We start from the raw sequence: 25087 nt of genomic DNA on the forward strand, positions 1-25087 counted from the left end.
AATTACGTGTTTATTGTCTACCTCCCCTACTTGACTGAAAATTACATATGGTTGTGGACCATTACCACTTGTATCCCAAACACCTTGTTCAAGCATCCACTGATACCCCGAGAGGTCTGGGAGCCCAGGTTCCCAACTCCTACCATACCATCGGTGTGTTATCACCTGCAAAATTTGCTTTAACGTTCTTGTTAACATCATCAACATAATTTTACTGAACAATTTGCCAATACCCTAAAATTTGTTAACTTTTCCAATAAAAATCTAATAAGAAAAGCTTTTAAGTCAACAACAAGGAAGCCAGGATGTAGAAAACAGCCAGCTTTGACAAAAGAGTGTGGCTTAGGTGAGCGTTTCATCAGTTTGAAGGTGCTATAGCCGATTTTTGTGGTAAGCTGAAGATCAGAGTGCAGTTCCACAGGACAGGATGCAAAAGCATGACTCTGCTGTCTCAACTCAGATGTTTTTACAATGACCTCATCATTTTATTTGAAACAATGATAATTCCAGGATCATTGGAACATCCGTACTCAAAAATCATAAAGAAAATATGTTAACCTTTTCTTCAACTCTTCATGTCAATGTCTCCTTCCATTCATATACACAACCAGTATGATTTATTGTAACACATAAATAAACTATTAAAATAACCAGTTTAAATTTTCTTAGTTTTTAACAATAAAATTATTTATACATTAGTGAAGATTTAGTCAAAGTCACAGCTAAGAATTATTGTGATTTTATGGAGACATATTTGAAATATAGAAAATTAGACATGAAGCTATTAAAAGACATATTTTACAATGGCTACATAGTTACACAGCTTTGGGGGAAAAACCAGATATGTTTATCACCAATAAAAAAAATAGAAGGCTAATTAAGACAAGAGCCTATTGTGAATCTCATTTAACTAATCAATTGAATTGACACGTTTATTGAGCTTCTACTATGACCTTAGGAAGTGTAAGACATGGTTCCAGCTCACAAGAAGCTTAAGTTCAGGGGGGAAAAGGGAGCACAGCGGCTATTATATTGTACATTTATTACATTAGTAAGTGTCTTCTTACATTCATGAGGTGCTTACCAGTTCCAAGTTCTCTGCTAAGACTTTTTGCATGCACTATTTCATTTTATTCTCACAACAACCATCATGTACTTTAACTACATAGCAATTTAACTTTTAAGACAACTAAGGCTCAGAGCAATTCATTGGCTGTCTACTGACATACAGCTAGTGAGTGGCTGAGTTAGAATTCCACCCAGATCTGCCTGATTCAAAGGTTCAGAGCTCTTTCTACCATCAAAAATGTGCTGTGGTGAGGCTTTCCCCAGGAAGGAATGCAAAAATAAGACCAGATAATAAAATGAAAATGTGAACTTCATGAGGGCTACACCATGTTCATTTTGTTTCTCATTTTATTTCCCAAACCCAGGACAGTACCTGCACTGATTAGTATTTTTTGAATGAATGGCATCTGACAATTAAGCTTTGAAAGCAACAGATTTTAACTCAGAGCAGAGAGGCACTGGGGGAAGCTTAAAAAGACAACTCCCAGTTATATAAAATCTGGGAGAGCTGACTGAACATATTGTCATATTAGAATAAAGATTTAAAGCAGTCTTCAGAGAGGCTGGTTAGCCTTGAAAACATAGAAAAGGAGAGTGAAACTATAGAGGTGAAAGCTGATCTTTGTACATCCAGTTTATTTTTCCCAAATTTACCAAGGAGAGAAGCTACTGCATCTTCCTGGGGGCTGAAAGAGAAGAATTGAGTGAAAGGGGAAGAGGAAGAAAGGCCAGGCCATTATAGCAACTGATCTTCACCCACAAAGAGGGAAGCAGCAGGCAGGAAAGAAGCACCCCCATGTAAACTAGGCAATAAAGCCCCATGAGTGTGACAGGACTATCTGAGAGTTGGGACACCCAGGAGATCAACCAAGGAGAACTCAAGGCAATGGGCTGGAATGTTATAGGACTTTAGTTGGAGAGATGCGTGAACAGAATAGCACAGACTAGAACATAGAAAAATGAAACCGTGTGTGTGTGTGTGTGTGAGAGAGAGAGAGAGAGAGAGACAGAGAGAGACAGAGAGAGACAGAGAGAGAGAGAGAGAGATCTGTTAGGGTGACCTAAGCATTGACACTGTGGAGCCAATTTCCCTTGGTTTGTACCTCTAATAAATTGTCTCACCCTACCCCCACCACTGCCCACCCCCTCACCAGTAATTGTATATTTTTCATCATACATGAAAAGAATCAGCATTCTGGCTTGTATATATCAGTCTCTGTAGCCTTGGTTAACATACATAATCCCCAAGCGGAGAGACCCTTCATCTGTATATAGGACAAATAAAGTCCTATGTCTGGATGGCTGACCCAATACCTTGAACCCTTGTGAATTCCTACAGGATAAATGCCACTTGGAATGGCCCCCTGACAGCCAACCAGTGCTCTCCTGTGCTACAGTATACCCCCCCCCCCCCCCCGTACTACAGTGGGGCCAATGTTTCCTTCTGAACTGACATTATCAAAGAGCACATAACCGCAAGAAAATACATTTCAGTCCTAAGAGGAGATCATCAACTGCACAAATACAACACAGAGGTTATGGTACAGTGTATGATGGGGAGTGGGGAGGGAGGAAAGAGAGGAGAAGAACTGATATGCATTTGATTTCTAGCTTGTTTTTAAGAAGTCTTACGTACTTACCTTACACAGACAATAACCAGAGAACTAGAGGCTTGGTAAGGGTAAGTCAATTGACCAGAAGTCACTCAACTAGTGACTCTCAGGGATTTCAAACCCAACTAGTAACTCTCAGAGATTTTTAAACTCTCAGGTATTCAGATGCAGGCCTGTCTAGTTCAAGGGTAATAATAACAACGAGTACATAATTAGTATAAAAATAAATAGAAAAGACCCTTGTAGTAAGACTTATAAATTAGAATGCACAGTTACCTAAGAGACACTGCTCTCTCTCTAGTTCTTTTTAAAATATTCAGTGGAAGACCAGGTGCAGTGGCTCACACCTGTAATCCCAGCACTTTGGGAGGCTGAGGTAGGTGGATCATCTGAGGTCAGGAGTTCAAAACCAAACTGACCAACATGGTGAAACCCTGTCTCTACTAAAAATACAAAAATTAGCCAGGCAAGGTGGCACGCGCCTGTAATCCCAGCTCCTTGGGAGGCTGAGGTAAGAGAATCACTTGAACCTGGGAGACGGAAGTTGCAGTGAGCCAAGATTGCGCCACTGCACTCCAGTCTGGGCCACAGAGTGAGACTCCATCTCAAAAAAATAAATAAATAAAAAATAGAAGAATACTCAATAGAAGTATGCTGTTTGGACTTCATTTTTGTGAAGGCAAAGAAAAATAAGTGAAATGAGAAACTATATAAAAACAAACTGTGGCGTCTAATTCCTCCCCCTGCCCCTGTTCCATCCAACGAGTGTGTTTGCGCAACCGGTATATAGAAATGTTCGGAGAAGTGATGGAAACTTTATAGTAATTTATATGAATTGGTTTTCCCCTTGTGGATTTTATAAGCAGATTAAATTCCACATTCAAATTGCTGCACTGCAACTTATTAAATATTCACTTTTCAAAATAAGTTGATGCATTATTTACAGCAGAGCAGATTCAATATTTAAATTGTTTTCTCAAAGAGTTCCTGACTAGAGCATGTAACCAGCACCTTCCTCCCGGACCAGGCGATGAGATGAAATGAGTTTTATTTGGTGCAAATCCTAAGAACAGAGGCCTAACCTGAACTGGAAAGCCAGCTTTGGTTAATGCCAAATTCCAGGCTGCATCCACTTCTGGACCTCTGACTTGCCTTCTTCTTGGCCTCACACAGCATCTTGTCCCTCATCAGCGTTTCTCTCACTAAAGGCATCTGGCTACTTGGGATGGAATCATCTGGGATGAGTTTTCAAAATGCATTGGCATTAAAAACAATGGTTTTTAAACCTCAGGGTTGAGAATCACTGCTCTAACCAAGGTAGTGCCTAGTAAGAAAAACTTCTTAAGCCTTATCCTAGACTCAGAGTTCAGACTTTGCCTTCTGAGCTCTGGGAGACACCAAAAGGGTTAAAGCAGAGAAAGGACATGTTCACATTTTGCACTTTAAGAGTAGTGTAGCTGCAATGTGGAGAATAGAACACTCGGGAAAAGGAGACCAGGTGAGGCAGTGGTCTAGGTGAGAGAGGACGTGGACCCAAGGTAGAGCAGTGGCCATGGAAGGATTTGAGAGGCACTTAGGAAAGATAATCGATGGAACCCAGAGCCTCATTGCATGGAGGGTGGGGAGGTCAGCAGGTGACAGACAGGAAGAAAATAAAGAAGAACTTGCTGTGTTTAGGGTGGAATGTGCTAACATGAACACTACTTGTTATTGCGAGACTCAGATTATAACCTCAATGTTCTGATACCTAAGGTTTTACAAATATACTCTGTTTTCCAAAAATCAATTAAGTGGTTGAGTTTTGATTTATTTTATAGTTAACAAAAGGACATTCTTTGAAGTTCTTTTTGGTATGGGGTGCTAAATAATATAGAGTAAATTAAAACAAAGTATCTAGGATTCTAATAAAGTTATTTCTCTTTAGCTTCTCTGAGAAGCTGGGCAATGAACCAAAGCCTGGGCTTTCATTCCATAGTACTGAAAATACTCAAGTCTCCTAACCTCAAATTTGGAAGTAAGCTCTGTCTTTTTAAATCACTGGCAAGTCACCTCCTCCTTTTCCTCTCTATCTCACTCCCTCTATCCTAGATTTTTCAGGCTTTATTTGGAGATTGTGAGTCCACAGATGGGTGCTGTCTAGCTGGAACTGGAGAAATTTACAGACAACAGAATGTAGCAGTAGTTGTAGGACAAGAGGCAAAAATCTGATCTTCTGATCTCTTTATTTTTCAGTTGTAGTCTGTATAGTTGCAGTGTTCTTTTTTCCTAATCATAAAATAATTACAATGTATTATTATTAGGAATTCAAACAATTCAGGAAAGTATGATACAGAAAGTGAAAATACCCTGACACCTCAACCTCAGGAACATCCACGTTAACAGTTTGGTGTATACCCTTCCAGATTCCTGCAGTAACATAGGATTAAGGTGAGGAATTAGGCAGGCACCGAGCAGGAGGTCAGGGCTCCAGGCAGATGGAGAGCATGTGTTCTTAAGAGAATGCATGACACATCAAGGAAGCTGGATGTTCCCTATGGCGCTGGTATCCGAAGTGTGAGGTGGGCGTGGCGAGATGCAAGGAATGGATGTTTGCAAGGACCCTTTAGAATGTGTGTGCACACGTGTACACCTTTTAAGAATATCAGATCATACTATGCATTGTCTTCTAAAACTTGTTTTTCTACATGGAAATCTTCCCACAACAGTGCATTTAGGTAAAATTCATCCTTTAAAAAAGGGATATATAGTACTCTATGATTTGGATGGACAAAGTTTGTTTAACTAACCCACTACCAATGTGAGTAGCTTCTAGTTTTTGCTATTAAGAGCAAATCAACATTATTAAGTAAATACCCACAGAAGAATATCTCAAGGCTGAACTTCCAGGATTGATATTGCTAGGTCAATGGCTATGCCTATTTAAAATTTTATATTACCTACTGTATATGGGATTGGCTAATTCCTTACACCCTTACCAGCACTGGATGCCATTTATTTATTTGTTGTCACTCTTATGGGCAAAAAATGAAAGGTCATTTTAAATGTTATTTTAATGACCATTGCAGTTGAACACCTTTTCATATCTTTCTTGCCTACAGGTATTTATTCTGTGAATTACTAGTCCATGCCTTTTGTATCTGATCATTTTATTTTATTTATTTGTTTAATTTATTTTGGGACAGAGTCTCGCTCTGTCACCCAGGCTAGAGTGCAGTGGCACAATCTTGGCTCACTGCAACCTCTGCCTCCCGGGTTCAAGTGATTCTCCAGCTCAGCCTCCCAAGTAGCTGGGATTACGGGCAAAGGTTACCACACCTGGCTAATTTTTGTATTTTTGTAGAGATGGGGTTTCACCATGTTGGCCAGGCTGGTCTCGAACTCCTGACCTCAAGTGATCTGCCTGCCTCTGCCTCCCAAAGTGCTGGGATTACAGGCGTGGGCCACCGCGCCCAGCCTGTATCTGATTATTTTAGATCAGCCACGCAGAGGGGTGGTTGATCTAAAGTAATCAGATATAATAGGCTACTGTAGAGTTGATTAGTTTTTGTTTTTGTTTTTTGGTGGCACTAGGACCTACCAGGCCATGCCTTAGTCCAGGTGCTGGGGCTTGCCCATGGTTCTCTTGATGTATAAAGCTTGGGCATTCTGCCAATTCACCTTGAGCAGTGACACCAGGAAGCTAACATCCAGAAGGATGTTTTACACAAGCTCATCGTCTGTCATCTTCACATGGCAATGGTCATGGCCAGACACAGCACCTCCGTCTGGAACTTGATTGTGGACTTCACCTCATCAACTCTGGCCACCATGTTTTCATTGTGCATGAACAGGGAAGGGAATTTGCCGGCTTTATTCAGGCTGGGGCTGAGGATGTGTTTAATCAGAGTCATCATACTTTATGGCCAACTTCTCGATGAGCTTCTTATTCTGGTTGAGTTTCTTCAGCACCCCAAAGCTCACATGGTGATAGCTGCAGCCTTGGCTTCATCAAAGTGTTGTTGGTCCCCAGCATACACACAGAGAGCTTGGGGCGGGGAGTGGACTAAAGTCTGAAGGGGAAGCACTTGTCCTTCTGAGTTCATCGTTCTTCAAGGTGATCTTCGGCTATACCCAAAAGTGTCCAGTGCTTGCACTTGTTCCTCTGTGGGACGCCTAGTACAGAGTATCTCGAGAGGCTTTGATGCTCTTTGTGCCTCATGCCACAGAAACAAGAAACGAGCATTACTGTAGAGTCTTGCACCTTCATTTAACTAACTGGTGAAACAATGAAACTCACTGACCTTCAGTATCTTGGAGTCATGTGTGCCTTTAGGTTTTTACTGAAATGGCAGGATATTAAACTTCTTTTATAACTAGCCGTGTTTGTTCTTGGCTTTTTCTATTGGCCTCTACCACCGTGTCTATGGACCTCAAAACTTCTGATTTCTACCAAAAAATTTAATATTTTTGAGAAGGACATTTAAAATGCTTCTCAAGATCACTTTGGGAATCACACCTTCACTTTCCATTTATGGATTTATAGTTTTCTGGGAAGAGGACACATCTTTTCCTTTGAATATGGCCTGGTCTGTCTTCCTATTTAGATTCACAGTTCTCCATCAGCAACCAGCCTTGATCTTGTGCTGTTAGGAATCCAAATTAGTTCACATGTCTGTTCCAACTAGTGCTGGAGTGAAACTCACACCAGGTTTTCCCCCAACATTCTTTATACTTAGTCTGTAACTGGACAAATTGAAATAAATATGTTCTCCTAGAAATTGTGGCACAGACTTCTTTCTACACAGTCAAGGGTAGGGAAAAAACACAACAAAGAATTTTAAATACAGATGTAAAGAGCCATTGGAATCATAGATTGAGGAATGTTTAGGTCTTAGAATCACAGAATTTGGAGTGAAAATGCCCTTTTGATGAGACACAAATCAACTTCCTCATTTTGTGGGTGAGACCAAGACAAGTCAGACAGCTGCTCAGCTTGCCCAGCCAGCAAGTGACAAGGCCGAAATGCAGCTTTCCTGACTCCTGGGCCACAGTCTTTCTTCTTCTAGGCTGCCCCCTTTCCTAACCTAGCTGAAAGAAGACATTTACTTAGAAGATTAATATCCCAGAAGTCACTTTGCTGGTCACCTATTACCTATCACAGGCTAGCAGGCGCACGCCCATCCCAGGGCACAGGTTGCGCTGCTTCTCATTGCCAAGGAGGGCTCTACCAAGTAACTCTGGCATTTTCTGCCAGGGATGGTCAGAGTCCTCGGAGCAGGTGGAAACATTCCTAAAGTCTCACACTCTAGTGACTGCTCTCAGAAATCCTAAGAGGCCCCCTTCTTTCAATACTCTGAGAAAACAGTCTGTCCTTTAAGACAGTCTAACCCTGCACCTTGTGTCTTATTAAAAATAAATCCTCATGATTCTCCTGGGTTTGTGACTTGCGTAATAGTGCATGTGTTCAGAGTAGTTGTATTTTATTTTCTTGCAGTAAAATGTGTCACTGTTTTCCTCCTAAGTTGGGTTCTTTTGTTTTTAAGGAATACTGTTGTAAGTGAGCTTGAGACCAGAGGGTTTTATTGTAGGAACTGAGATAGTATTGGGGACTGAGGTCACCTAAGAAACTGGTCAGCTCTGGGGACCCAGTACTGTCTCCATCGCTTTCTCACGGCTTCTTCTTCTTCCTCGTGCTTCCGCTCAGATCTCCTCTCTACCGCCTGGCTTATCCTGCTTATTAGAGGTTTCTGAACCTCCCTAACTGTGAGTTACTCATAGGTTTTGCTTGCTATGTCCCTGACTTTCCCTCAGGGCATCTCTAAGGATATAGGAAAAAAACAAACTCTGTTTCTCCCACTATGCTCTCACAACATACAACGCTTCTGCGACCCAATGTGTGGGTGTATTGTCTCAACACCAAGCAAGCAATAAGTTCTGCAGCAGATACCAGCTGGGTGTCCTCTAAATCAATTCAGTTCTGACACTGTCTACCCAGAGATGGCGTCAGGTCCCACAGGTCGAGGGCTCAGTCCCACAACACTGTCCCCCACTTCTAATGACAATCACAAGCTCCAGGTTGTTTTACCTGTGCTCTGACCAGTCAGCTATAAATCAGGGGTCCCATGGCCCCCCTCCTCAGTTTTGATTAATTTGCTAGAGTGGCTTACAGAACTCAGGGAAACACTTAGGTTTACTGGTTTATCCTGAAAGGTGTTACAAAAGATATAGATAAAAGCCAGATGAAAGAGAGGCATAGGGTGAAGTATGTGGGAAGAGGCAAGGAGCTTCAAAGCCCTCCCCAGGTGAGCCGCCCTCCAGGAACCTCCCCCTGTTCAGCTATCTGGAAGTTCCATGAACCCAGTACTTTCGGGTTTTAGGAAAACTTCATTTAGGCATGATTGACTAAATCACTGGCCATTGATGATTAACTTAACCTTCAGCCTCCCCCAAGTTTAGAGAATGGGGCTGAACGTTCCAACCCTATAATCCCCCCTTGGTCTTTTATGGGATCAACCCCCATCCTGAAGCAACCTAGGGCTGCCAGCCACCAGTCATCTCATTTGCATACAAAAGATACTCTTATCACTTTGGAGATTTCAAGGATTTTAGGAGCTGTATGACAGAAAATGAGACAGAGACCAAATATATACTTTATAATATCACAGCATCCTTGCAGTTTCTGTTCTTGTTGCTGTGGGCTCATTCCTTCTGTGTTTCCTAGTTTTAGGAAAGACAGAGAACATGATTGGCTCAGCTCATCTTTTTTGCACTAGGACACAGCTCATAGTTACTGTCCAGCCCATGGGAATGGCTGCCCTTTGGTCAGGTGACTACCCTTGCACCAATCAGATATGGGCAAAGAGGGGTTTCATCACATGGCAAATTATCTGGCAAATTAAACATCTGTTGGTGGGGCAATTTTTTTAGAAGCGGGAGTGGAATTGTAAGCATGTCTAATGCATCTGCTTTTTTTTTTTTTTTTTTAATTAAGCTTCGAGTGCCATGGAACTGAATCTGCTAATTGGCATCTTTTGTAAATTTCTTAGGAATTACAAAAAAAAAATGTTATTCAGGAACTCCTTCAACTATCTAACAGTGAGTCATGGCAATGCTATAATTTCCTGTCCGTGAACTGCTTGGCTATTTTCCAAGTACTCCTATTGGGTTCCACTCCCCTGAGGCTGAAATTTCAGTGTACCATTGGCAGAGAATGAGCCCATATGCCTCGGCCTCTGAGCTTTGTCCTGAGAAGGTCTTATGATCTCTATATTCCTGACCTGGCCCATTCCTTTATGACACCTTTAATGAATAGAGGTGAATCTGCAACACTGAACATAAACCTTATGCTCACATGCAAACCCTATGCTATGGCCCATATGATAGAAATTAGTTGATTTAGGAGCTTGGGAGGATGCATGGGAGCTGGGTAGACATGCAGGAAAAAGGAGTTAACCTTTACTGAGCACCTACCATGAACCTGATGTGTATAGAGAATCTGGTGTATAGATGAGGAACCTGAGGTTCAGAGAAGGTGAGACACCTGCCCAACAACACACAGCAAGCAGGTAGTAGAGCTAGAATTTAACCCAGATCTCTCTAATTCCAAATCACGCTCTTTGCATCATATGTTGAAGTTGGTGGTTGAGAAGGGGTTAGAGGGAGATATTCCAGATGAAGAAAATGCAGACCATTACAGGTAAATATGTGAAGGTGGGTAAATAGAAAGTGGTATGGGCACTGGAGTGACAGATTTCTGTTGGAATAGAGGGAGATTAAATGTCAGAGGCAGCCAGATTCTTGCACAATATAAAGGCCAGGCCAGGGCGTAACTGACATTTTTGGAGGCCTTGGGGAGTCACTGAAGGCAAGGCAAGGCATGACGTCTCCAAGGCAGCTGTTCAGATTAGAAGGATTAGCCTGGGGACAGGTGTCAGATAGATTGGAATAGGAAGAGACTCGAGGTGATTTAGGCACGCATAACTGTGGAGGGCCCCTGTAATCTCAGGGAATGTTTCACAGCTGGCTTCATTTTATTAAGCAAGGACCCTTTTCAGTCCCTCTCCCTCCTCATCTCTGTAATAGTCACGAGCTTAAAATTGCCTGTCCTCCACAGAAACTAAGTTTGCTGTACAGCATCACGTTTGATGAAGAGAAATTCTGTCAATATTTTTTGTAATAATTTCTATCTGAAGCCTCCGAATGCTGTGTTTTTGATTTTTAAAAACAGAACTACTCCAAAGGGTAGCGAGTACTGGGAAGCCGAGGCTGTGGTCTAAATTTCCCCTGAAAGTCTTAACCACGGGTGAGATTTTGTATGTGTATCAATCATACCATTTCCATCCTCATTCTCTGTTCCTGTCACTCCAAGTGTGAGAAGAGATAGATGATTAAGATAAAGTCCAGTTCCTAGGACTTTACCTTCTATTTCTCCTTTTTCTTTTCCAAAGTAAAATCACCATGAAATTACAAGACGTTGCAGGCAATTTGGCTAAGGTACTTGTGGATTTGCTTTGGGAAGAGTAAAAATCAGCAAATGCTTTCTTTCCCGCATTTTGCAGCTATTGAGGGTATTTATATAATTTGGGCATGGCTAACATAAAGAGTATTGGTGCTGAAACATATCTTTCCTTTACCAGAGATTAAGTATCAAGTTTGGCGATGAGTTAGTTTGTCAGTTTTATTGGTGAGAAAACTGAAGTGGAGTTTAACCCCTGGACTCTGCGGGGCTCAGTAATCATGTAGGTGGAAATCCAGTGGATAAAAATGGCAGCAGGATCGTGGCACACCTGTAGTCCCGCCTACTTGGGAGGCTGAGGAGGAAGAATTGTTTGAGGCCAGGAGTTCGAGACCAGCCTGGGCAACGTAGCAAGACCCCCACCTCTACAAAAAAATGTTTAAAAAAAATCAGCCGGACATGGTGGCAGGTGCCTATAATCCCAGCTACACAGACAGCTGAGGCGGGCAGATCTCTTGAGCCCAGGAGTTTGAGTACAGCCTGGGCAACAGAGTACTTCTCTCTAACAAGAAAGAAAAATGGCAACAGGTTGATCTGTGTTTTCCTTTTGCCCTAGGCTAAATTTGGAGCCCCTCTTCCCTGACACACTTGAGGTAATAAAATTCACAGCTTTGACAAAGCCACTGGAAGAGGTCCTTCAAGCAAAAGTTAAACTTGTGGTCTCCCCACCCAAGGAAACAGCAATACAACCAAAGCAGAAACCTTAATTAGCTGCCCTCAACGTGGAGGGTATTGTGCTAGGAGAGAACTTAAATAACTTTTCCTTAAGAGCGTAGTGTCAGATAAATTGTTTACTATAATAGCGACAGTCTTCACTGAAGCAGAGGTGAGTTATTCTATTTAATAATTCCAAGAGCACACTCTTTACCCAGTGCTTTCTCTGCTGAGTCTGAAAAATCAACTCACTGCATTCTTTAGTGTTTAAAGCACAGGTCATTAGACTCACTACACCCAGGTACTCAATGAAATGGCTACCATTTTCAGGGGACTGTGAAGATGTCAAGATGTGAAAGCAACCTCTGGCTACCAAGTCAAGGGGCTTTGCTGTCAGGCCTGGGTCAGGCCAGATGCTGGGTGATTCTCAAACCAACACCTTTGAATGGTCTACTGGTTAGGATCACCATGTCCCCTCATGGTCCCATCACAGCTGGATTGGGCGGACCTATGGGGTACTAGAGTTGTAGGTAGTAACGGTGAGAAATCGTTCAAACAGAATGGAATTAGTCAAGGCCAGATTTGTGCACAGTCCTATTTGGTATCCAGTTCAAATCCAAGGAGGTCATCATGGTGGAGTCTCGTCTATATATTTGCACCTCTGGGAATTTGGGGGAGCCAAGGCAGACTGTCCATAATAGAACTAATGACTATTGGTGTTTAAAGTCCTTGGGAAAAAATAGTGGGAACTTTGGGATTCTTGAACAAAGAAAGGAGGCGTGGCCTGTGTCAACCACTCAGAAGGAAGGAGTGCCCCAAGCAGGCAGAGAATTCATCTTCTGAGGTGAAGGAGGGACATAGTTCATATTCCCCATATTGAGACACCTTTTTTTCCTAGTCAAGGGATGTTTTTGTGTATGACAAAGAGCTGTCTTTCTGCCCAGGGCACTTGTAGATTCCTACATTGAGGTTGTCTCAAGGGGCCTTAAAAGTCTGTGGTCACTTAAGGGTCAGACAATTGAAAGTTACCTGAAGGAATTGTATTTGCTTGGGGTGGGGCTGAGATCCAATACCTTTAGTTTTGACAGGAACAGAGCAGATCAGGGACTGCAGGAGAACTGAGGACAGGAGGAAAGAATGACAGCAATTGTTGAGAAATGGAACACCCCAGAAGCAATGGCCAAAACTCTAGGGAGATAGCAAGCATCTCTGGGGAATGCAGGGGACTGGGGATTTGGAGTTACAGTAACACAACTGTGTGAGAACTTGAAGCCAAATGTCTCTGTGCCCATCACCCAAGCTGTGAATATCGCCAAGGTGTGTGTAGCCTGAAAAACCAAGGGTTTCTCTCAAAACTTTGTCAAATATTGGCTACTTTAAAAATGTTACCATTTTCATCAGTTTTGTGATGTGAAAGGCTTGGGAAGGTGGATTCATGCCAAGGATTCATGTGGACAGTTTGCCAGCTGCTGGGGGTGAGGAACAGAGAAGGGACCCCAAGATTAGCTCTTGGGGCAAGACTTGTCCCTCTATGTTAAGAGATGACCTACATACAGGACACAGTAAGAGGAGATTATCTGACTTGGTGTCCTGTGATATTCTCTGAAAGTTTGTCTGATGTGGCAGATAGCACCAAGATGACAGACATTCTCACCTTCCTCAGGTCAGGTGAGGATCTGAAAATACCAAGTTGCTGAGAATGTCCTCTTTAGTTACCTCTTCAGATCTGGGGAAGGGGAAGTCCTGATTTGGTTAAACCAGTCATCTTGCCCTGTAGCCCGTGTGAACAGAGATCAGTCAAGAACCAGAACTGACCATGTAGGAGGTGACTCTATTGATATTTGTACAGCCATTTACAATAAGCATGTATTAATTACGTATTTCTCTGTAACAAGTTACCCCCAAATTTTGCAGCTTAAATCCACAATAAACATTTATCTCATATAGTTCCTATAAGTCAAGATTTCAGGAGTGGCTTAACTGGCTCTCTTGAAGTTGCAGTCAAGAAATCGCCAGGACTGCAGTCATCTGAAAGCTTGACTGGGGCTGGAGAATCAGTCTACAAGATGGCTCACTTGGATGATCACCTCATGCTGGCAAGAAGCCCAGCTCCTCACCATCTGGACTTCTCCATAGGGCTGCCGAAGTGTCCTCACAACATGGTGTCTGGTGTCTGGCTCCCCCCAGATCAAGTGATCCAAAAGAGAGCAACACAGAAGCCTCAGTAATTTTTGCAACCTAGTCTCAGAAGTCACACTCAGGCAATTCTCCGATATCTTATTGGTCACATAGATCACTCCTGTTCAGTGTAGGAGGGGACTATATACAAGGGCATGAATACCAGGAGGTCAGAGTCACTGGGCCCACCTCGGAGACTGGCCACCAAAAATAGCCACTACCTATCAAGAGCTTACTGTGAGACAGGCACCTTGCCAATAACCTTACATACAGTAATCCTTCAGAGTTATTGTTTTCTTACTCTCCTCATTTCTACAGATGAGGACACTGAAGCCTAGAGAGGGTACATGACTTCCCAAGGATTTTCCGTGCTGAGCTTGCCTTTGGTTTGCACCTCTAAGGAATAAAGTTCAGGTCATGTTTTCATTCAGCACACAGACATTGAGTGTCTACTATGAGACAAGCACCGTGTTAGGCTCAAGAATATGAGTAACAGCCAGACCCAAGCCCTGAGGTATGTAAAAAAGTTACAGGCACAAAAATGGCCCTGTGTTTAAGGTATAATCTGGCTCTACAGAGGAAGTCGTCAATTATTTGAGGATAGGAATAGGTCAGAAAAGTCTTATTGTATGGGTGGTGCTTGAGGTAAGTCTTAAGGGGTCAGGAACATTCTCAAGTGGGAATGTGCCAGAACTTCAGGCCTGGAGTAGGAGCGGGGAGTTCTGATTCCTCCAGAGCACGTGGGAATCTCCCATCTTCATCTTCTAGCTTTTGGTCTGTGTTTGGTGAAGCCAGATGACACTTTATCGTATGGCCAGCCTAATGGAGCTGGGGGTGGGTGTGGGTGGGGCTAGAACCAGGAGACTCAGGTTTTATGTGCTGTTTTCCCATCCACCCCCTGTATGATCTCTGGCAAGTTCTTAGCTTACATATGCTTTGGTTCTGGCTTCTGTTAAATAAGAATAAAACAATCTTTCCTCACATTGTGGAGGAGGAGGAGCTGGAAGCATGGTTGTGACGATGTCAAATGCAACTGAAAAATTTAAAGCTCTCCTTTCTACATGATCTGAAGTCAGAGCTGCTTCCACTGCAACACACTTCTTCTCTGCCACCCCACTCTGCCTGCACCGTACAGACACAGAAGGGCTATAACTTAAAATTTTGTTTTCAGTTACTTTTAGCCAAGGGAAAAGAGTCAACAGCTCCTGAGGGTGTTAGGTACACTAGGCTCCCTCTGAAAAAATGTGCAAGCACTTCAGTTGTCCATCTAAAATTGTTACTGAAAAAGTTGGGTGATGGGAGAAGAGAAAGAAGTCTGCTGTTTGCGACTGTGCCATCGTCATCTGTGCTTTGTGCAGCTCTTTCAGGACAGCTATCAGGTGGATGACACTACGATTCTTACAGTTGCCATGCATTTCATTCTCTGAGAAGTCAAGCACATTCTTTTTTTTTTTTTTGATGCAATAATGCTGCAACTTATTATTTTTATTGCAGAAGCAACTAAGCAATATTTTTCCTGTGAACAGCACTCTCATGTATATGTAAACCACAGTCTGCAGTTCCTCAAAAAAAAAAAAAAAGAGAGGAATGCTGAATATTCTTACTCTCAACTGGATGCATATAGGGTACAATTCAATGTAGAGGTCACCAATGCCTTCCTATGCATACCCTGGGCCCCCATCCTCACCATCATCGGCATAGGTGAGCAACTAGATATTTTGGCCAAGCAAAAAAATCTCCCGGAAGTATTGATCATTTCATATATGCGTGAATCTGCTGATACTATTCATATGAATAATACACACAGAATATTGATCTCCCAAGAGTCATTTTCATTTCATTTTGCTCTTTTCCTTCTCTTGCCTGAAACCTTGGAAAGCCAACCCCACACACTCGTTTAGGCTCTCCCTTATCACTTCCCTGAGCCCCTTTCATCTGCACAAGAGCATCAGACAAAATATTGTGACCTGTGCACAACCTCAAAGTGTACTGGCACATCTGTTCCAGTATCTATTGATTTCTAAAGTCATTTTCTCTCTTCTCATCAAGAAAACTCAGACAATTCTGGGGTGGAATTTGGTAATCCTGGATTGAGAAGTGAAGATCACCTTGTTCTATGGAAAGTGAAAGAGGAATTGAAGCAAGGAAGCTAAAGTTCTTCATGTAGTTCCAGAATATCGACTTTCTCCTCTCCTCTTGAGCTTTTCAATTGCCACCAATAGTCAAGGCCTTGTTGCCTGGTGCATTTTTTAAATTATGGCTTTCAATTCTTTACTGTGGTTAGAAGAAGATGGGCAAGTATTAAAAGCCCATCGTATTCTTCAAAGACTACTTGTTTTGCTCTTTACTTAACAAACAGTAAAATCATTTTCTTGGTGTACAGTTTTATGAGTTTTAATGCATGTATGGATTCATGTAACCACCACCACAATCAGGATATGTAACCATTTCATCATCCCCCAAAACTCTCATGCTGCCCTCTGTAGTCACACTCTCCCCCACCGAAAACTTATAACCACTGATCTGTTCTCTTTATTGTTTTGCCTTTTCCAGAAAGTCATGTAAATGACACTTGCCAGTTATGTATTGGCATCAGCCAGTATGCAGCTTCTGAGACGGCCTTATTTTCCTCAGCATCACACCTTTCAGATTCATCCATGTTGTTGCATTTATCAATAACTAGTTCTTTTTTATTGATCACTAGGATTCAATTGTTCTCGTGCATATTGAACTCAGCAGCGGTTTTCAGTATAATACAGACCCCATGGGTCCCAGGAAGAAAGGCCGGTTGGGTAACCAAGCGAGGAAGTAGCTAAAGTTCATTCTTCAAATTCTATGGTTACTTGTCATAATCATGTTGGGTGATCATCTGGAGATGAAGAGGCACAGCGGTTTTTATTCAAGAGCAAAAGAAGCCAAGAGAAAGCCGAGGCCCAATCACCTCAGGCTTTCAATAGCCCCCTTCCCCCGTGCGGCATCTGCGAGTTCTTTTTTTATTTCGTTTTGTTTTGTTTTGTTTTTGAGACGGAGTCTCGGACTGTCGCCTAGGATGGAGTGCAATGATGTGATCTCAGCTCACTGCAACCTCCGCTTCCCAGGTTCAAGCGATTCCCCTGCCTCAGCCTCCTGAGTAGCCGGGATTACAGGTGCACACCACCACACCCAGCTAATTTTTTGTATTTTTAGTAGAGATGGGGTGTCACTATGTTGGCCAGACTGGTTGATCACTAGTGTCTTGACCTCGTGATCCGCCCGCCTTGGCCTCCCAAAGTGCTGGGATTACAGGTATGAGCCACCGTGCCCGGCCGCGAGTTCTTAACATACTTCACTTTCAAGCTGCCCAGCGTCTTCCTGACTCAGGCTAATGTAGCGGTTCTCCACAGCGGGTGATATTGCCCCTCATAAAGCATTTGACAAAGTTGGGAGACATTTTTGGTTGTCAGGACCCGGGGACTGCTACTGGCATCCAGTGGATATTGAGTACCTAAGTGCCAGGCAATATTCTGTGCTGGGGATACAGGTGTGGACACAAAAGGCAGAGTCCCTGCCCTCATGGGGCTTACAGTCTAGAGCAGGGGTTGGCAAACTTTTTCTGTAAAAGGCCAGATGATCAATATTTTCAGCTTTGTGGACCATGTAGTCTCTATTGCAGTGTGAAGGCCGACAAAGACAATGTGCAAACAGATGATAGTGTCCGTGCCCCAGTGCAACTTGACTTACAAAAGTAGGCAGCTTGTATGACGTAGCCCTCAGGCTGTAATTTGCCAACTCTTCTCCTAGTGAGAAGACAAATCATTGACAAACAAATATAAAATTCAAGTAGTAAGTGCTATATATTTTTTTAAAGGCAAGATAACGGATAGAGAGGAGGAAAGGTGCAATTTAGACTAGGTGGTCAGGGAAGGCCTCTCTGAGAAGGTGACATTTGATCAAGCACCTGAATGACATGCAGGACTGAGCCAGAGGGAACAGCAAGTGCAAACGCCCTGAAGCAGGAATGTGCTGGTGTCTTCAAGGAACAGAAAGAAGACCAGGGTGCAGGAATAACGCACGGAAGGTGTGGGGAAGCTGAGGTTAGAGAGGTCGGTGGGCTCAGGGCATGTTAGCACTTGGACTTTGGAGTTGATGCTCAGGGTGCTGAGAAGCCTTGGGGGCTTTGGGAGAGGGATGCCATGTTCCACATTCTCACCATCAAGCGGAAGAGTTCAGGTGACTTTTCATGGCCTCCATTCATCCACATGTGGGTTTGGGTGAATTAGTGAAAGGTGCCTCTCCCTATTGGCAGCAGCAGCCTTGGATCCTGGCCTCCACTCCCCACCTCTGCCACATGCCCGTAGTTGGGGTACGACTTGCACAGCTGTACATTCCAGTCATTGGTCTTAAGTGCTGCTGAGGTTACTTAAACTTTAAGCAAATGGTATTCTTCAGACTTTCTAGGACTTTAATATATTTGGTATGCAAATTATTGTTATTAGGCAGTAGTTTCTGGGGCTCCAGCTCAGTGTTCCAGGGCAGATTGGAGAACATCTAATCTGAGGGTGCCCTTCCTTTTCCCTTGAAAGGAATCTCGACCCATTCCTGAGACCTTTCACCACTGGGACCAGCAGTCCCCCTTCTTCGCTTTGAGGTAATGCAAAGTGGTATGAATGAGGGAAACAAAGAGTAAGCAGCAAAGGCATCTCTCTAAGTTATGGAAACTTGCATAAAAGGAACCTTGTGGCAATAGTGAGGCCTTTCATTTCCTATTCTTTACTAAATGACAGGTTGCCAGGAAAGCACTGTCACACATTTGCATGCAGGTTAAATTTCTCAAAATCTGAGCCCCTACAGCGAGTGACAGTGGGAAGTGTGAAAGAAAGGCTCGAGATTCGCTGCTGTGCTGTTGTTATTGTCAATGGGTAAATTTCTTTAGCAACTTGTGGTTCTATTGGAACTGACTGGAACAAATCCAGCCATGAGCTATTTGTTAGTTGGTTTTCTTTTCTATTTATTATTTTGAATGGAAAGCATGATAACCAGGGATAAATAATGAAAGGCATTTTCGTTATCATCATTTAATACCAAACATAGGTGACTACAGAAATCCTAAAATAACTAGATGAGCTCATCATGGACCATCATCTTTCACTTTTCTAATGTGCTTTTGGAGGTTTTGACACCAGGAATGCTGCAGTGCTTTCCAAATAGTGTGGACTTTACCTAGAAGTATTATCAACTGAGTCATAATGAACATCATGGTTCACTCTTTTCCCATGGTTGTCTTAATTAGCTGCACAATTTTCCCTGATCTCACTTGAAACAATCTTCAGATTCTTACCCAGAGGTTTGATTGAGCATTTTCTATTCATTTGTCAATTCTAAGAACTAGTTACTGGGATTAACTTACAAATGAATATTCCTTCCCTAATTGCTGCAGACAAATGCAGTTTGGCTGCTTCAACTTAAAACAATAAAGATGAAAGTAGTAGTATAATATAATTAATTTTGTGGTAGTAAGCATCTTCTAAGCTGTAAGTAGAGGATGAGACATGTAGTTCCAGAGTTGGGCTTTAAACCTACATCTAAAGTTCATTGTTATTAGGTGGTATCTGAATATTAGGCCTGGAAATATTGAATTGGCAAATATTTTTCTGTTTTTAATCTTTCCTCTATGTTTTCCAGGGGAAAAAACTGATATTTGTTAATATTCTCCTTCAAATAAACTGGGAAAGTTAAAATGTACCTTGGGTTGCAGTAAAAGATGGTTGTGTAGTAGGTTGATCTTTCCCATGGCTTACCCTGAGGGACTTTACTCATGTCAAAGGCTGCATAAGATGCTGGGCATTGGGAGACACATTTGGGGAGCAAATGGACAGCTCCAAGTGTCCTTGTCACCTTTCTACAGGATGTAGCCCAAGGGCAGCTGGTGAGGAAAATGATTTTTAGGCTTGTTGCTTGCTTTTCTCAACTTGGCCTACACATCTTCTCCCTTGAAATAAGAGTTTTAGGCTCGGGAGAAAACAGGACTGAAAGCAAACCTCTGGCTTCTCCTAAGTTCCAGTAAAGCAGCCTCTACTCTGAGTCAGTGAGTGAAAGAGTGAGAACACAGGAAGCCAAGCTCTGTCACAAAAGAACCCGAAAAAGGGACCTAAAATATTTTTTTTTCAAAGGGAGAAGCATTAACAAAATGATGGGGAAGACACAAAATAGAAGAACAGAGAAAGAAAAAAGAGGAAGTAAAATTCAAGGAGAAAAAAAAATCATAACACATTAGTTTATTTGAAATGTGAACAGACAGCAAAATTGCACATGGCCCATTCTAGTCCAGCTTGCTTGCCAACTCTTCTACTCAAAGACAGTGGGACCTATTCCACCTATCTGTCTCAGAACCTTTAAAATGGGGTCAGGAAATTTGCCACTTGGGCTTAGCAATGTGCTGGTTGTCTTTGTCCCATACTCTGCATCTATCTAGATGTTTTGCATATAAGAACATTTCAATAGCATTAAATCATCAACAACCTAAAAGTCATGTCTACACCTGCAAAGTGAAATGTGGAATTGAGATAGTTTAGAGAAGAAAAAGGGATTTTTGAAAACAGACCCAAATAGTCCATACGAAAAAAAGATTTATACTTTTGGGCAAGACTCATGGCCCACTGAATTTGATATTTTGACTCTAAGGGTGTATCACAGGCTGTGGAATGAAAGGGGTATAGGAGCCCAGAGCCACTCAATTGGTTCACTGGTTAACCGCCCAGCTCTCCACTTTGTCATGGTGGGTCCTGCAGAAGTGAGCTTCATGCTACTGATTATTTACTTGCAAAGTGGGCGTTGTGCCTGGGTGATTCCCTGCCTCCCTATGCAGTGCAGTAGAACACAGCCTAACTGTGTTCCTCCCTCCATCTCTAACACCTGAATGAGATAAAAGCCTGCTTAACACAGCATGTAAAGAAAGACTGAGTTCTGGCCACTCAACTCCAGACTCCTAGAGGTGTTTGACCAAATGGCCATCAACCAGGTGTTTTGGGTTTTTTTCGTTTGATAAGTGAGGTAAATCACAGACATTATGTAAGGAATATGTACAATAGGATTTTCCCCAAGATTTTTTCTAGTACCTTTATCCCTGAGCTGGTGTGGCCAAACCATACCAACTCTGCAGGCCACATTGTTTAGAGTCATTAACAGTTTGTTTCTTTTACCTCATCAGTTGTTGTACAATGCACAGTTGCACTAGGGTCTCCTCCAGGTACTTTGGGTGGTTTTCAAGAATGTATCTATTGATGCCCATGAAGAAGTCATCTCGAACAAGGGCATCTGTCCTTTCTTCCTCCTGAGCTCTGGTCTCTGTCAGGGATATCTCTCAGCAGAATCCCCATCCCAGCCCCAGTATAGTTAGTGCTCCGTGAAGTCTCAATATATATTAAAGTTTCATGATAATGGGAATTTCATCTTTGACCTATTCTTAGAGATAGGCAGTGATAAATACACCGGGAAGCCAACATTTCCCTCACTTAAATGGAGAACGCTCCAAGATTTAGTCATTCCTGATGATGGCAGGAAGAGACAGTAAGGTTGACTATCATTTGATGAATTTGGAAGGGTAGAGAGACAATCAAAATAACCAAGATCCTAATTCCTTTTTACTTCTTTCACACACAAATGTGATTTTAGTTAATAAAGGCAAACAGTTAATTGGGGGGATTTTCCTTCTCAATTTGGGAGGAAACCCTTTCCCAAGTGAGACAAATGACCATCCTTTTTCTTTCATAAGAAACTGAGTGTATGTTTTCTCACAAAACATCTAATGTGTGTGTGCATGTGTGCTCACGTGTACACGCACATGGACACATTGCATGATACTTACATTGATCTACTTTCTGCAAAGGATCAACTTTACTGCTTTCTCTCTTTTAAAAGTATCCTTTCAACACTAAATATTTCTTAACCTGCATGAAGGCAATATTCTATGTATTCCCTAAAGTCTATCTACAACTACCTTTCCTGTCTAGCCTGCTATGTGGACCTCTGTTCTCTCTGAATTCCAGAAATGCTTTTGAAAACTAGCACCTTTTAAAAATAGTGACTCTGGACGCCCTCTGCCGTCTATTGTAAGTTCTTCAGCTCTGCTACTGACAGCAAAGCAGGAAGTTGGCCAGGGATTATTGAGAATACACGCACACAGCCAGCACTTGGGCAGGCAATACAGAGATAGGGTTAAAAACATGACCTCCAGCATCGGACCTCCTGGGTTCAAATACTGTGCTCTCCCGCTCTCTAGTGTTATATCCACAGGCAAGCAACTAAACGTCTCTGAGCTTCAGTTTCTTTATCTGTGAAATGGGATAATAGTACTTTATGGGGTTTCCCAGGGATTAAATGAGATAAAGTGCTTTGCACAGGACCTGTGCAAATGGTAAGTCTTATTATTATTATTATTATTATTATTTGAAACGTAGTTTCACTCTTGTCGCCTAGGCTAGAGTGCAATGGCGCAGTCTAGGCTCACTGTAACCTCCGTCTCCCAGGTTCAAGCAATTCTCCCCTCTCAACCTCCTAAGTAGCTGAAATTACAGATGCCCGCCACCACGCCTGGCTAATTTTTTTGTATTTTTAGTAGAGATGGGGTTTCACCATGCTGGCCAGGCTGGTCTAGAACTCCTGACCTCAGGTGATCTGCCTGCCTCGGCCTCCCAAAGTGCTGGGATTACAAGCTTGAGCTACCTTGCCCAGCTGGTAAGTCTTATATGTTATCTATTTTTGTCTATAATCTTTGTAATTTTATGAACCCTGGCTTTTTATAAGCCCCGTTTTTGTTGAATTCTGTATCACATAAGGACCAATGTGTTAAAAATCAATTATGATCTTCTAAATTGGAAATGACATTTCCTCTGCTCTCTATAGCTTTTTTATATAATGACAAGCTTTTTAGGCCAAAGCCTCATGATGCATGCAGCCATCTTGCTACCAGCTATAACCGGAACATACTCCTCACCCTACCTGACATCAACCCAGTAATTTGCAGCTATAAAACGGAAGGTTAACTTAATCCTCTTCAATCTTCATGGCTACATGAGTCTCCCTGGGATGCGGTAGAATATATCAGCAGGTTCTGTTACTATTAGTTACCAGGAATGAGACTTGCACTTGTGGATTCAAAATCAAATTGAGTTGTAGGGCAGTCCCTTTGCAGGGGTTATGCCTTCCTTCATGCTGTCAATTGTAACAGATGATGTTGCTGTCTAGGGGTAAGGGCTACTTTGGGGATTGAAAGACAGGGTGATGCTGTGCTCTTCTGGGTGAGCATCTTGGCCTGATTCGGTCAGGAAAAAGGAATCAGGGAAGACAAGGGATTTACAAAGAAAGCATCACTCTACTCTGACAATGCATTTCCAGGCAGGCCCGCAGTTCACAGACCGTGATGCCTTGCAGGCCATCTCAGAGGCCCCTGGTTCTCTTTCTTCTCCAGATTAAATGAGGCCTTCCTCTCCTATCCCAGAGCAGCCAGCTCTGCAGTGTTTCAGCTGCAGGGCAGTGATTAGCAGGTAAGCATGTGGTTCCCTTTCCCTCTGGGCCTTCTTTCCCCATCCCCATCTTTAATGCCTGTGGTAATGCTGCCTCTGAGGCCCTTGGAAGAAAGTCAGCTGGGCAAGGCAGGCCAAGTGGGGAGGTGAGCAGTTCAGCAGCGCTTTGATCCTCTTTCATTAGCAACTTGGAAGTCACCTGGAACCGTTGTGCCCACCGCCTACTCCCCCAACCCCTCGCCAAATCACTTCTTTCTCAGATTAGCTGTGTGCTTCAAATGTCTGGGGGGAAACTCCCACGGATACATTACTGCAAGATACAGGGGCCCTGGTCCAGTACATGAATGCACTTGCCAACCCAGGACCCCCGCACAGGCAAGTCATTCTACTTGTCCGTGTCTTGGCTCTGTCATATGTAAAACCGGGACAGAAACAGCAACCAGTTTATGAGAAAACTGTGAAGTGCCTATTGTGGCAGACTGTACATTAATATGTACAGTTAATACTAAAATCTGCTGTTAATTAATGAAATCACTCTTTCAAAAAATATTAAGACCTCATTAGATGTATAAATAATATGCTACATAAGCACCTTGGGGTCATATAAAAAAATGTAGAATACTCTGTTCTTCAGGAGAGACCGGATATGGAGAAAAAGATCTGTAACAATACAAGGCAGTGTACTTTATGTGTTAAAAAAAATGACACAGCCAACTGGTTTTACAAAACACCAGCAAAAGGTCTTCCTTTATACATGCCACAGGGTGATAGGAAGATTACCCTAGACTTAGCACTTATCCCAACTGCAATCATGTGGTCATTTGCCCAGTTATCTTTTTGATGTCTGTTGCTCTTGCAGAATGCAAGCTCCATGGGAACAGAGGACAGTTAAAAAATCTTCTTGTTTTGACTCCATGTTATTGAATAAAACATATCTCAATCAGAATACACCAATTTCCATTAATTTTTGAGAACACTTTTTTGAGCTAATGCCATTTAAGCCAATGTAATTCCTTGATTCATTTTCTATGCAATACAGTTGAACCACTTCCTTTTAAAAAATACCATTTCACTTTTATTTTTGTGCAATCATTTCCTTAGAATCAATTTTACCATGATTTGGTTCCTCACAGTTTCTTATGCATATCAAATATTACTGATGATAGCTTTTGCCGCTGTAATCTTTTTTATGGCTAGTTTATCTATGAAGTGTAATTTCTCTGAATCAAATTTATAGGTAGAAATGTTATGAAGGAAATTTGAATTGTGGGTTATTTTAGTCAAGTCTCATGTAGTTTTGCCACAATTGGCCTTAGTTTGTATGGATTTCTTTATGTATATTTGAAAAAAATTAATGGATATATTTTTCAATGTCTTTAAATCCTAATGCCTTGGAACTCTTGATTCAATTAATTCATTGGTGGGCTTGGGGTCAGCAAGAGAGAATAGCAGAGGAAGGGTACTTATTATGTGTAGGGCAGATGGCAGAGACTACTATTATGTGTAGGGCAGATGGCCCAACACTGCATCAGCACATTATTTACTCAGGAGTCCAGAGACAAGGCCAGACTTCCCACTCT

General features: G+C 42.3%; 1 pseudogene; it reads right to left on the reverse strand.

Moving 5' to 3' along the window:
- Positions 1–6269: 6269 nt before the first annotated feature.
- Positions 6270–7904, reverse strand: LOC101138573 (large ribosomal subunit protein uL1-like; annotated as a pseudogene).
- Positions 7905–25087: the final 17183 nt, after the last annotated feature.

The sequence above is a fragment of the Gorilla gorilla genome, chromosome 19, assembly GCF_029281585.2.
Source record: "Gorilla gorilla gorilla isolate KB3781 chromosome 19, NHGRI_mGorGor1-v2.1_pri, whole genome shotgun sequence".
In the NCBI taxonomy this organism is placed as follows: domain Eukaryota; kingdom Metazoa; phylum Chordata; class Mammalia; order Primates; family Hominidae; genus Gorilla; species Gorilla gorilla.